Raw genomic sequence first — 13,313 nt, 5'->3', positions numbered from 1 at the left:
TAAATTCATGGTAGTTTCAGTAATCCCATGGTAATTGAGGACACAAGTTATCTAAGTGACTAATGTCATCTTTATGGCTTTCAGAAAGGACAGGAGACCGACAGGTGACTATCAAAGGACTAGCAGCAGCAGCAGCAGCATGATGATGATGTTAAATGTGTTGTTTTAGGAACATCCTTTGCAAATACATGGAATTCAATAAACATTGAATAGCATATCATGCAGTTTGTCTGTGCCTTTTCCTCCGTGTTGTCCTGGTTTGCTTTGCTGCCTCCTAGTCGCCACCATGGTTTGCTGTGCTGCCTGGGGATGCTCAAATCGCTCAGAGAAAGGAGTACGAATGTACGGCTTCCCCACTGACACAGAGCGGAGGAAAAAATGGCTGGCTCAAGTCAGCAGGAGCAATTTCACGACCCACAGCAAAAAAATATGTGAGGTAATTATATACAAACACTGCATTTCCACTTTTTCACAAAACGAAAACCACACCATTGGGAAAGCTTAATGTTTTGTTTAATACAAAAAAACAGGGAAAGGCTTGAAAAACATTAAGAGTTGAGACTCAGGGTGCAGGTATTCAGGCTCCATTGAATCCCCCTGTGGTTCTTGGTGCTGAAAGAGGGACTAACAGACAGGAGAAAGGGTTATACACACCTATATAGCACACCTATTGGATGGGAAATTGCCTTGGGGAGATAAGGTCTTTGTTCCCAACTGAAGTTATGGAACTTTATTATTTGTGAGTTTAACAAAGTATGACAAATGGCATCAGTAACAGATGTGATATGAATTTCTATAAAGTTGTCTCACATTCTTGGTCATATTTTATATACAGTATCTAATGACTGAGTATAACTTGTCCAGTAAGTATAAAGTGTTTCCTAATACTGTGTATTCAACCACTATGGTATAGTGTATGGTACTATGGTATGGTATCCTAGCTTAATCTGTTATCTGTCAACGTTCCCTAAATCTACTAATTTAGGGATAATCCACTGACATCCTTTAATACACATGTTAATTTGAATCAGATGTAATGATAATATCCGCAATATAAATCTTTAAACTTCTTCTTACCTTTAAAAGTCCGTCACGAACGGTCTATTATGCTGCAACTCTACAGCTCTGCTAGCCTGGGCGCTAACTTCCGGGGAACGATTGAGAGGCTCCACGATCCGCCATTGCTGTAAAAAAGTGGTCCATTGGAGTGAACGGAGATGACGTAACTCTCAGTCTATATGGCGCTGGATTAGGCCAACCGGCTAAATCAAACATATCCAGGTTATGTTGAACCGGCTTCGTCGTACAGGCCTCTGGTGTCCTCAGCGAAAGACATCCAAAGAAAGCAGGGATAAGCAAACTCTGGATCCCTCATATTTTCACAATTTAGCCGGTCTTAGTTTGATGAAAGGCAGGACGTTGAAATTAGAAGTTGTGTAGTTATATTTGTTTGTTTAATAGTAATGTGGAATTACAAGCTAGGTAGCAAACTAACCAAGTTTGCTATATAACCAAGTTTGCTACCTGTAGAAATTTAACATGAATGCTTCATCCACAATCTGTTGTCACTGCAAAAAACTCATCCAATCACAAGGATTTGGCAACAAGTATTAGCCAATCACAGCACAGTCGACACTATGTCGGATTTTCATCTGACAGAAGGGGAAGAGATTTTTTCTAACATGTACATTTGGTGGGTTTATAAGATGGTGCAGGAAGTCCTAAAACCCAGAAATTAGTTAGCATGTTACCACTTTTGGTGCTTTGTCTCAAAGTCAAAAACATTTTTTAACGTGTATTTCGCCTGAAATAAGGGTCTGTGGTTAACAGAAGATTACAAGATTTTCTCATTTTGTTTGAAGACAACAAATATGTTGGTAAATACCAAACTCATACATTTCTTAGGCTTCTATGTGTACTAAAAACAGGAGTTTCCTTTGTTGACACTTAGGCATGGAACTCTGATGTAATATGTGTAAAGCTCATTGTTGTGGGGGCCCTTACAGTGTTAACTTCCTGGTCGGCCTACCCAAATACTTCAACACTGTAACACTATTTGAGTATCTACCCAAATGTGTTGAAAGTGACATTCTAAGACAAACTGACAATGACAAATAACATAAAGTTTCATTTAAAGTCAGTCCTCAGGATATTGTTATGCCAGCCCTTCGAATCGTATTAACGTTGACAAGACTATTCCGTCTTAAGGTCCTGTTACTCACCCTGGAGCCTTGTCATGGAGATTGATCTGTTGCCATGTAAGATCGCTAGTTTTTATCCTCTTGTTATAAGTTGTTATCATATTTGAAGCTTCGGGATATGTTTGACAGGCGACATGTCGGCAAATACTCATTGTTCCCTCCTTACTGTTAGTCACTTCGAATGAAGGCACGAAGTCAATGAAGAAAAGTTGTCATGCACGCTTTTTTAAGAAGAGGTGATGGACATTTACTGGGAACTTTCTATCAGGGTTTACTGCTATTTCCTGAAACCAAATGAACAAATGTAAGCACACAATGCCATGCTAAACGACTTTAGTACATTCATGAAAAAAGTCCCAGGTTCAATTTGTGCGATCACACAGCTGCGACAAATGCTGACTGCTGCTAAAATCGGAGGCAAAGAACAAATGTTAAATAGAGCTCTATATCATTAAGGCCATAAATGACACAGCCGCCACATGGCTCACTACAGAGAGGAGGGCAGTCAGTAGAACGTTGGAGGGTGTTTAAGGGGAGGAGGGTGGGAGGCAAGGAGAGATAACAAGAGGACGTGTTTACAGACCTTTTTATTTACCCATCATCCTCGGCAGTGGAAAAGAGAACATCCAACGCCAACGACAACATGTAATCACAGCCTGTCAGGAGCATAATAAAGTCAAATGTATTAATATCTACACATGCATGCCACCTACAATAAACACCGCAAACACACTCCAAATACACACCCACACCGGAATATCTTAAGATATTACAAAACAGCTTATTTAAAAAGAACCTTATTTATTTATCACGGAGAAAAAAGGCCCAATTCTAAAGGCATGCATAATACATACACACACACATAAATTGGCAGCTATGATGATAAAATCTCTACACAGATTCCACTAACCAAAAATCCAGAAATGACTTTTCTTTGTATTCATAGGAGGGTAGAGCTGCATATGGATCCAGTCTTGTGACACCTGTTCGTGTGTAGATGTTAATTCATGGTGTTGATAAGGCCTGATAATATGTATGGGTGAGAGTGTGATCATAATTCAATTTTGTGGGGATAATGATACAGGAAGTAAAGGTCGATTTTCTCCAAGGTGGACAAATGAGCCGACAAAAGCAGATTAGAAGGAGAGATATATGTGGGATAAAAGTGGAAAGATCCCTGTGGGGAGTTCGGTCATCTAAGGGTTGAATCATAGACTGTATAAAATAATTGGACGTAGACACCTCAATGTTAACCAATGAGAACACGGTTTTGAGTTCACTGTCAGAAATCTGTTTTTGTAACCAGAAGAGTTCATATATGGATGAGATGGTTGACCAGAGGCCTGACTTTAATTACATTTGACTCAAGTGTTTCGTCAACTTAATGTGTTGCTTAAAATAATACTTCTGCATACAGTATGTGACACTGTGAGTGTTGCACGGCCAGATACGGCTCAGCTGACTCAGATAAGGAAATATATGATACATTATGATTAGGGCCGGGACTTTAATTAAAATTAATTAAAATTAATTAATTACACAAAAATTAACGCATTTTAATCGCACGTATTTTTGCACCGCGGAACGTTTCTCACTGGATGAGTTTCAGGGGTACCGATTATACTGGAGCACCAACTAACGTTCATGACTTCAGACAACAACAAACCACAGTGAACAATAGTCAAACATGAACGAAGAAGCTGATGAGACCGCTTTGGTTGGCCCCGCGGATGGGACATTTTGTTTTAAAAAACGGACGGATGGAAGCGTCGATAAGAGCACGGTTGTTTGCAAATTATGCAAAAAAGGAATTCGCATATCACCGCAGCACATCAAGCCTCAAGTATCACCTCAATGCAAAAACATATAGCAGCTAGCGTGGAAGCTAGCCTGGACATTAGCCCGACTCGGAGTACAAGGACCCACACCCAATTCGCGTTGATCAAACAGTGGCCTATGCAACAGAGAGATTTTATTTTTCATCAGGATATTGGAAGAATAGGAGGGATTGAGGTCAATCACTGGCACTTTTTTATTTTATTTTAAATGGTACACTTTATGTTGAACTATTTATTATGTTGTTGGTGCAACTGGCACCTTATGTTGAACTGTTTATTGTTTTGGCCAAGGTTATTGAGAGAGTTGGACAGAAATTGATTAGATTTGTTAAATCAACTGTTGGTAAATCAACAAAGTCTCTGAAGCAACAGAGAGATGTATTCTAATAGTCAGGGTTTCCAATGTTCTGAATGTACTTGAAAGTATTGTGTTTTACTTAAAAAACAAAGTGTTATAGTTTACAGAAGGTCTACCTACCTATAGGCTACCTGAATCTCTGAAATGTACTATTTTCCTAAATATGCTATTGCTACACTTTATGGCAAAAATTGCACTTTTCTGTTGGTATTGGTTAAGTACCACCTTGAGAAAAATAAACAATGTTTTGTTGCTTAAGCTTATGTATTCAGTCATTATTCAATGGTATACTAAAATCCATGTGAAAAAAATTGCTTCTCACTGTTCTCAGGTCAAATATTTATATGTGATTAAAAATGCGATTAATTTTGATTAATTAATTACAAAGCCTCTAATTAATTAGATTAATTTTTTTAATCGAGTCCCGGCCCTAATTAGGATGTGATGTGATATGAATGATAATGTGACACATCGACGTCTGCACTCAGTGTACTTATGTTGTGGCAGATATGTAAGTAAGCTTTCTTAACGCTAATGTTATATTAATAATAATAATAAATAATAATGCATTACATTTTTTATTGGAGAGTTTTTACAGGTGCTCAAAGCGCTTTACAATTACACATATTAGACTTGTAAGAGTCATTACTGTGGACATTACCCACAGGAGCAAATGCGGGTAAAGTGTCTTGCCCAAAGACACAATGGTCTGACGCAGTGGCGGGATTCGAGCTGGAGTTCACCAGTGCCCCTTGATCTGATGACCAACGCTCTAACCACTACGACAAAACCATATTAGTCAGATTGCTCTGAAGATGGGATGTGATATTCTATTAATGTTCACGTTCACACAGTCAGTAGATTTTTGCCGGCCGTCTTTCCTGCAACGGCAGTTTTTCTGTATTTCCTCTATCCTGTAATATGACTTGGTCGCTTTAAACTCCGCACACTGAGCTCTAATTGGTCAGCAGGCTCAGTGCAACCTAACCTGCTCCGGGGCAGCTTAGCTGCACAGCAGGAGTTACCATGGAGATCTAGCCCGCTAAAAAGAGAACCAGCGTCGTAGGACCGGAAAGCCGGAGTTTTCCCTTAAGTTAGCCCGCTAAGCAAAAATCCTGCTTCGTAGTACAGGCCTCCGGTGGTGAATGAAAATGGGAACGTTTACAACTAAAGACGGCGCCAGTGTTGTGCTAGTTACTGAAAACCAGTAACTAGTTACCATTACTAGTTACTTCATTTCAAAAGTAACTCAGGTACTTTACTGATAACTTACACCAAAACAAAAAAAAAACAGTAACGCATTAGTTACTTAAAAAAAGGTCTCCCATTAATGCCCTTATAGCCTTCATTTCAGTACTGTTATTGCATTGGAGAATAATACAATCTGTTGATCAAGAAATAGCAATATAAATAGTAAAAATAGCCTGCATGTGTTCTACAACATACCGTGCAATGGCTTTATCAACTTTTCCCTGGCTAGCAGTCCCTCGGTTAAAATCCAGCCGCTGTTGCTTAGGTGGAGGTGGAGTGGCGTCGGATGAGTCTGGGTCTGTGGTCTTAGCTACTAGCTTCATCCCAGCATGTTGTTTCTGCAGATGTTTCAACATATTTGAACTGTTTTGTTCAGTAGATAGGATCTTTGACCCGCCAAGACACAACTTAAATTTAACTAAAACGTTCTTTTCTTTGTGCTTGACAAAAGTGAAATAGTGAGAATATCTCTGTTGTATATATAAGACTATGGACTACGACATTTAGGTTGACCGTTTATTGAACACGTTGTTGCATACGCTCCCATGACAACACCACAACAACACAACTGTATCGGGTTCACACATCCCAAAACTCCCGGTGATAGTGGACTTTTTTCAATGCCATACGATCTACCCACACTACCTTTGCGATCGACGCATCGGACTCCCCTGGTGTAGTGTATCTGTAATTCATATTATCATGATATTATGTGATGCAAATCTTGGTATCTTATATAGGACTTTTAAAATGAAATGATAAAGACAATAATACATAAGTTGGTCTTTTGTGTATATGCAATCCAATGAAAAGCTAATGATGGCTTACTGCTGCCACTGGTGGCCAGAAGCTATATTATCCCAATACAATTTATTAAAATCGTCATTTGTGTAGTTTGTATACCTTAAATATTAATAATAATAAGAATAGATTTAATTTGTTAGCGCTTTTACAGGTGCTCAAAGACGCTTTACAGATATAGTGAAGAGAAAAGAAAAGAAAGGAACAACAAATAAATATATAGTTAAAGTTAAAATCAAATAATACAAAAACAATCACACATTAAAAGCCAGATTGAAGAGGTGAGTGTTTGTGAGTTTTTTTAAGGTGGTGAGGTCAGTGCAGTCTCTGATGGGTTGTGGGAGGGAGTTCCAGAGGGAGGGGGCAGCGACGGAGAAGGCTCTGTCCCCCCAGGTCCGGTGATTGGTGCGGGTGGGGATGGATAGGAGATTGGCTTCTGATGAGCGGAGGCAGCGGAAAGGGTGTGGTGGTGCAGCAGGTCTGTGAGGTAGGGGGGGGGCCTGATTGTTGAGGGCTTTGTAAGTAATGAGGAGGACTTTGAAGTTGATTCTTTGATGGACGGGGAGCCAGTGGAGGTTCTGGAGGACGGGAGTGATGTGGTCTCGGGAGCGGGTCTGGGTGAGGAGGCGGGCAGCAGAGTTCTGGATATGTTGGAGTTTATTGAGGAGGTTGGATGGTATGCCGTAGAGCAGGGGTGCCCACACTTTTTTGGCTGGTGAGCTACTTTTGAAATGACCAGCTCACCGAGGTCTACCAACCAAAAATAAAATCCCAAATTGCAAGGGTAGCTGAATAACACGTTTTATTTATACATGGGATAACTACAATAGGGCTGCAACAAACGACTAATTTGATAATCGATTAATGAAACGATTAATCGACTATTCGGACTATTATGCCTTGCACAATTTCTCAAACGCTCTTATTTAGCCATCAACTTTTAGATTTAGCTTGAGGTTGTTTTAGGCATGTGGAAACTAACAATGAAGACAATAAAGATGAATACTTGATTCAAAAATACATATATTATTAAATTAACAAATTGTGAACAAAATTAACATTGCTTTTTATTAATTAAATAAATAATATTTCACATCAAAAGAAACAACAATGTTTTAACAAATCGTATTAAATAATCTGATGACAAAACTGTTAACAGAATAGCTGAAACTTTAACAAAATAAAGAGTAACTCAGTTACCTCTAATCATTAACCTATGTTTGTATAATTGTGTGCAGTGGCGGCTGGTGGAACATATTTTTGGTGGGGCTGTTGATATAGTGAGTAAACATTTTTCTTTTTGGGAGAAATTACCCCTTAAATTGGAACTTCTGGTGATGTAATGGCCCCATAAAATCGTGGTTCTAGGGCCAGGAACAATAAGGCTGAGTCGGGCTGAGTATGCTAAACTAACTGCGGTCAAGCCAGCCTCGGGAAAACCTAGTCAAGTCAGCCCTCACGTGATATTGCGGTGCGCGAATATCCTATGCATTAAGGTAGAGTAAAAAAAAATCATCCCTCTGTGTTTAGATGAGAATAAAACAAAAACTGTCCAGTATCAAAGACTCATTTCACTTCAGGGTGATAGCAGGACATCCCATCTAGTCACTCAGAAAAAATCAGGACATTCTGATGTACAGTTTCAAAATAAAAGACCTTTGAAATCTCTATTGTATGAGCTATCATCCCTGTTTTTAGATGAGAATAAAACTAAAACTGTCCAGTATCATAGATCCATCTCACTCCAGGGTGATAGCAGGGCACCCCATCTAGTCACTCAGAAAAAATCAGGACATTCTGATGTACAGTTTCAAAATAAAATACCTTTGAAGTCTCATATATGAGCTATCATCCCTGTTTTTGGATGAGAATAAAACAAAGACTGTCCTGTATCATAGATCCATCTCACTCCAGGGTGATAGCAGGACACCCCATGTCGTCACTCAAAAAAAATCAGGACATTCTGATGTACAGTTTCAAAATAAAATACCTTTGAAGTCTCATATATGAGCTATCATCCCTGTCCCCAAAGGTCTTTTATTTTGAAACTGTACATCAGAATGTCCTGATTTTTTCTGAGTGACTAGATGGGATGTCCTGCTATCACCCTGAAGTGAAATGAGTCTTTGATACTGGACAGTTTTTGTTTTATTCTCATCTAAACACAGAGGGAGGATTTTTTGTTTACTCCACCGTAATGCATAGGATATTCGCCCACCTCAATATCACGTGAGGCTGGCTGGCTTGACCGCAGTCTAAACTAGAGAGAGAATCGCTGTCAAGTGGGCTACAACTACAACAAGATGAACATATTTGACCGTGATTTAATTGTAATACACGTTTCAAAATGATGCCGAAGTAACAATACTGATACCGGATAGTAAAAACCATGAATTAAGGCTTTGACAAGTCTGCAGACAGACGGCAGGCGAAAAACCTTTTAAAATGCGTGTTTTCTAATGGAGATTTGGCTAAGGTAACGTTGTAAATGCTCCGACCGTCCACACTCACAACAACGGCCTATACAGACATAAATAAACCAGCGACTGTATTCGCCATGACACAAACAGTATGTGGTTTGTACTTGTTTAACTTTTGTCTAGTGTCTGAACAGATATGAAGAGCTGTGAGCTCTGAGTGCTAAGAGCTAACGGCTGTGTTGTTTTTCTGGGGAGCTCACTGAAGATGACGTCACGGCTCTGCCTTCACTGCGTTACTATAGATACTACCCCAGTTCCTCACGAGTCTAAAAAACAACTCACGTCAACGCACGTAAGCAACGTGGGCACCAACGTGAGCGCTCTCGTGACGAAAATATTTGACGGCGCTGATTGGCTGAAATTATGTTTCGGCGGCACAGTTTACTATTGAGACTTTTGCAACGTGCTGGTTGCTGCTGGGTGGCTCGGGGGCAGCGCCCCGTAATGATAAACTAATGCCAAGGGCAAGGCCAGTCAGGAAACATGTGACTTATCAGTAACTTTAGACATCGTAACACAATTTTAAACAAGATTTTATTGTAGATTATACATTTTACTGATACCAATTGTATGATATTTACCTTGTTCATTAAAAATAAAAAATATAAAATATATATATTTTTGAAATATATATATATCCTACATATATATATTTTTTTCTAATTTAATTTTTATTTATTTTTTAATTTTTGTATGTGGGAAGAGGTGGGGCGGCGCCCCTAGCGCCCCTATGGGCCGGCCGCCACTGATTGTGTGTGTTGCTGACGTGGAACCGTTACTCACGGATGGGGCTACAGAGCTACTAGAAAGACAGTCGAACCCGGTGCATTCCTCTGTCTGAATGTGGTGCACTTTTGCTAAATGTTTAGATAAATTGCTTGTGTTACCGCCCTTACATGCTAAACTCTCTTGGCAACGAGCATTGTCCACCTCAAGACGGGTAAAATGTAACCAACACACCTTGGAGCGCTTCTCTCCACCATCTCCTCCGTGTGTTGCTGCATGTAGCAGCTGCGTGTGTGCAGCGCCAAATATAGACTATCAATATGGCGCTGCGTGTGTGTGTAAACTGCCCCACCCCCTCGCACACAGACGGGGGAGAGAGAGATCCCGTCTCGATTGGAAAGATAAAAAATACAGCGACCATAGACGCATTTGTTTGTCTTTTTGTTAGAAACGAGTTGGCGACACTAAGACTGCGAGATAATGTTTGTGTAGCAATAACACATGACCTTTCTACTTGGAGGGAAGTTGCTGTCATATGCCTTGTGAACACTCCAATAATGTCTCTCCACGTTACCTTTCTTTGGCAGAGTGACGCTTGCTTTACAAATAAAGCAAATAACCTTTGAATGTGACATCACAAAAAAATATTCTTCCTCCCATTCTGGGTGGAAGTGGTATGTCTTTAGCTTTTTGCTCGGTCCCGCACTCATTTTGTTGTTTGTCTCTTAATTTGAGTTTTCCCAGCACTTTGTATCGCTTTGCATTCTGGGTTAACAGACTGGAAAGCGATAGGTCGCTTTTTTTGTCAATCAAGTAAACTCCTGAATTACGGCCCGTCCACACAGCGGCGTGCGTTGACGCTTCACCATTCACTTTTAAGTGGCAGGGAGGCCAAGGGAGGAGGGATCAAAACCTGTTTTGTCTATTTTAATGGAGCTGGATTTTTTTTTTTATGAATGACTCGCGATCTACCAGCATTGGGGTCGATCGCGGTCGACGTAATGGGCACCTCTGCCGTAGAGGATGCTATTGCAGTAGTCGAGTCGTGAAGTGATGAATGCATGAATCAGGGTTTCAGCAGCAGAGGAGGAGAGTGATGGGCGGAGACGGGCAATGTTTTTGAGGTGGAAAAAGGCGGTCCTGGTTATGTGATTTATGTGGTGGTTGAATTTGAGCTGACTGTCGAAAATGACTCCGAAGTTGCGTATGTGAGGGGGGGGGGGGGGAGATAGAGTGTGGCTGTCAATGGTGAAGTTGAAATTCTGGGTGTCTTTGATACGGGATGGGGGGCCGATGATGATGTCTGATTTGGCACTGTTCAATTGGAGATAGTTTGTTTGCATCCATGCTTTTATTTCTGAGAGACAGTTGGTGAGAGTGGAGTGTGTTGTGGGGGTGATGGTTTTTGTTGAGATATAAAGTTGGATGTCATCGGCGTAGCAGTGAAATTGAAGGAGAATAATCCTCTGATATATTTTATTCAAGCCTGTGTGACTGAAAGGTCTCATCTGTCCTGGTGATTTGACTGTGCATTAACCATTATAAAGACGGAAACAATGCATTTTCTAAATATTATATTACATTTAAATCCATCCAGAGGTTTTCTGGTGATACATGAAGTCCCCGTACATTATGACACCAGTCTCATGTGAAAAGGGCTTAGCATGGCTCTCGTTTCAGCCTCAGCCCCATGAAAGAAGTATTTTTTGTATCACTTTGCTGAGCCTGTAGGCCTCTCTTGTCCTACTGCTGCCTTCCCGCCATGAAACAGCAAAACACACTGTGCTGGCAACTCATGCTTACAAGATGTAGAGCTGTCTGGAGGGCAGCTGACTTGCAGGGATTTGTCTTTGAGGGTTCGAATTTCTTTGCAATTGCAAGATGATGTCCAGTTGAATTAGGTTGAAGAAACATTTGCTAATCAGATTTTATTATCCATATTTAAAACTTGAATTGCGTATAATGTTACAGCAATCTCTTTCTTAACTTGCCATTTGCAGTACTTTTCCTGACATTTAGCATATACACCAAAAGGGTAAATAATTGTATTTACAGAGGACTACAAAATATAGAGTGAAAATGAACTTGCATAATATTTCAGTATAAGTCATCTGTCTAGGCAGGACTTCAGTCACATATCCTGCATGTTGGGACCGCCAGCTGTTCACACAGCAGGTGAATTCAGGAGATAGCTGGCATCCTGCATTGATTTGAACACTGAGAGCATGAAAAGAAGGTTTGGGTTCCAGGTAGAGAAACCATAAAAAGGGAGTTTTTTTAAGCCTTGAAACAGTGCAGTAAATATTTGGACTAAATGTCAGAAAGTGTTTCCTCATTCTTAGAACTGTGAATTACGTTTAAGCACGACAGAGGTGGAATTTATACTTTGCACTGTTGGTGGTGATCATGGTTGCCAAATGCTGCATTTTTAAGCACTATATGACCTTTATTTAACAGACTTTCCTATACGAGTTGACATGTTCGTATTTAAACCAACATCCCAGAGGAACAAATTCATTTCTCTAGATAATGTTGGCGTGTTTTGCCATTGATGGTAAATTCACTGTGAGCCTTTGGTGTTCTTCAGATTTTTGTCTCCAAGCTAATTTACACACATTTGCATGTTAAGTAAGAATCAGGGCAACATTATGCAAATTCATGAAAGCTAACTATTAAAGCCATTTTTATTGGGTTTAATTTTAGACATGCCTTAGTTCAGTGACTGAAATACCTGTATATTTGGTCACTGCAGCAATGAGTGACTTATTACGGCGCACCTTCATATATTATTAAAGCAATCCTGGGGAACAGATGGAGATACGTATGTAGTGTGGAAGAGGGAAACGACAACAGAATATAAATACATCGACATATAAGTTGACATTGTTTTACCTTTTTTTACCCTTATCTAATGTCACATTACAAAAAACGTGCTACAATAACTATTATCGAAGGAAATTGTTAGCAAAAAAACATTTATAACCTATTATTTGCCCATAGCTACATAAGGAATGTCTTAAGTATCTATTTTTCTTTACAAAGTCCAGGTATTGATACCAGTCTTTTAGAAGTAAATTCATTTGAGGAATATAGGACAATGGCTTTATTGATGGCGATTGATAATATTTTTCTATTTTTTATTAAACCTTTATTTAACCAGGTGGTCCCATTGAGATCATGGATCTATTTTTCAAGGGAGACCTGTCCAACATGGCAGCAAGTAGGTTACAACGTGAACATAAAACAACAGATAACACAAAAGGACATCGTATTTACAGGGCTACATTTACAGAGACATTGACAAGTACCAACAGTATCATAGCACCTTTCCAAGCTTTGAAAACAGGCAGTGGAACCAATTTGCTCATTTTCAAATATCTTTGAAGACTGTTCCAAGTAAGAGGAGCTGCGCACATAAAAGCTTTCGTACCTGTGTCAGTCCTTGCAGTTGGCACATGTAACAAAATGAAAATGCTATGATGCACAGACAAACCAACTGTAAAATGGATGTATGTAAGTATTTTTAGTTACATGATTGGAAACAGCTTTTAGAGTACATTGTCTTTGTTTTACAGATAATTTGATCTGATAATTTACCTTTACGAGACAGTAGTAATGTACCTCTCCATGTATTTTGGCCCAGAATACAGATAAGATT

At 39.6% G+C, this 13,313-nt stretch overlaps 1 protein-coding gene across 2 annotated transcripts in view; it reads left to right on the top strand.

Moving 5' to 3' along the window:
- LOC307033208 (uncharacterized protein) overlaps positions 1 to 13,313 on the top strand; it is a 234,840-nt gene that overhangs the window by 36,222 nt on the left and 185,305 nt on the right. The window lies entirely within an intron of this gene.

The sequence above is a fragment of the Notothenia rossii genome (assembly GCF_949606895.1).
Source record: "Notothenia rossii genome assembly, chromosome: 3".
NCBI classification, from domain to species: Eukaryota; Metazoa; Chordata; class Actinopteri; order Perciformes; family Nototheniidae; genus Notothenia; species Notothenia rossii.
Note: the sequence above shows the minus strand (reverse complement) of the source record. Positions and strands in the feature narration are given on the sequence as shown.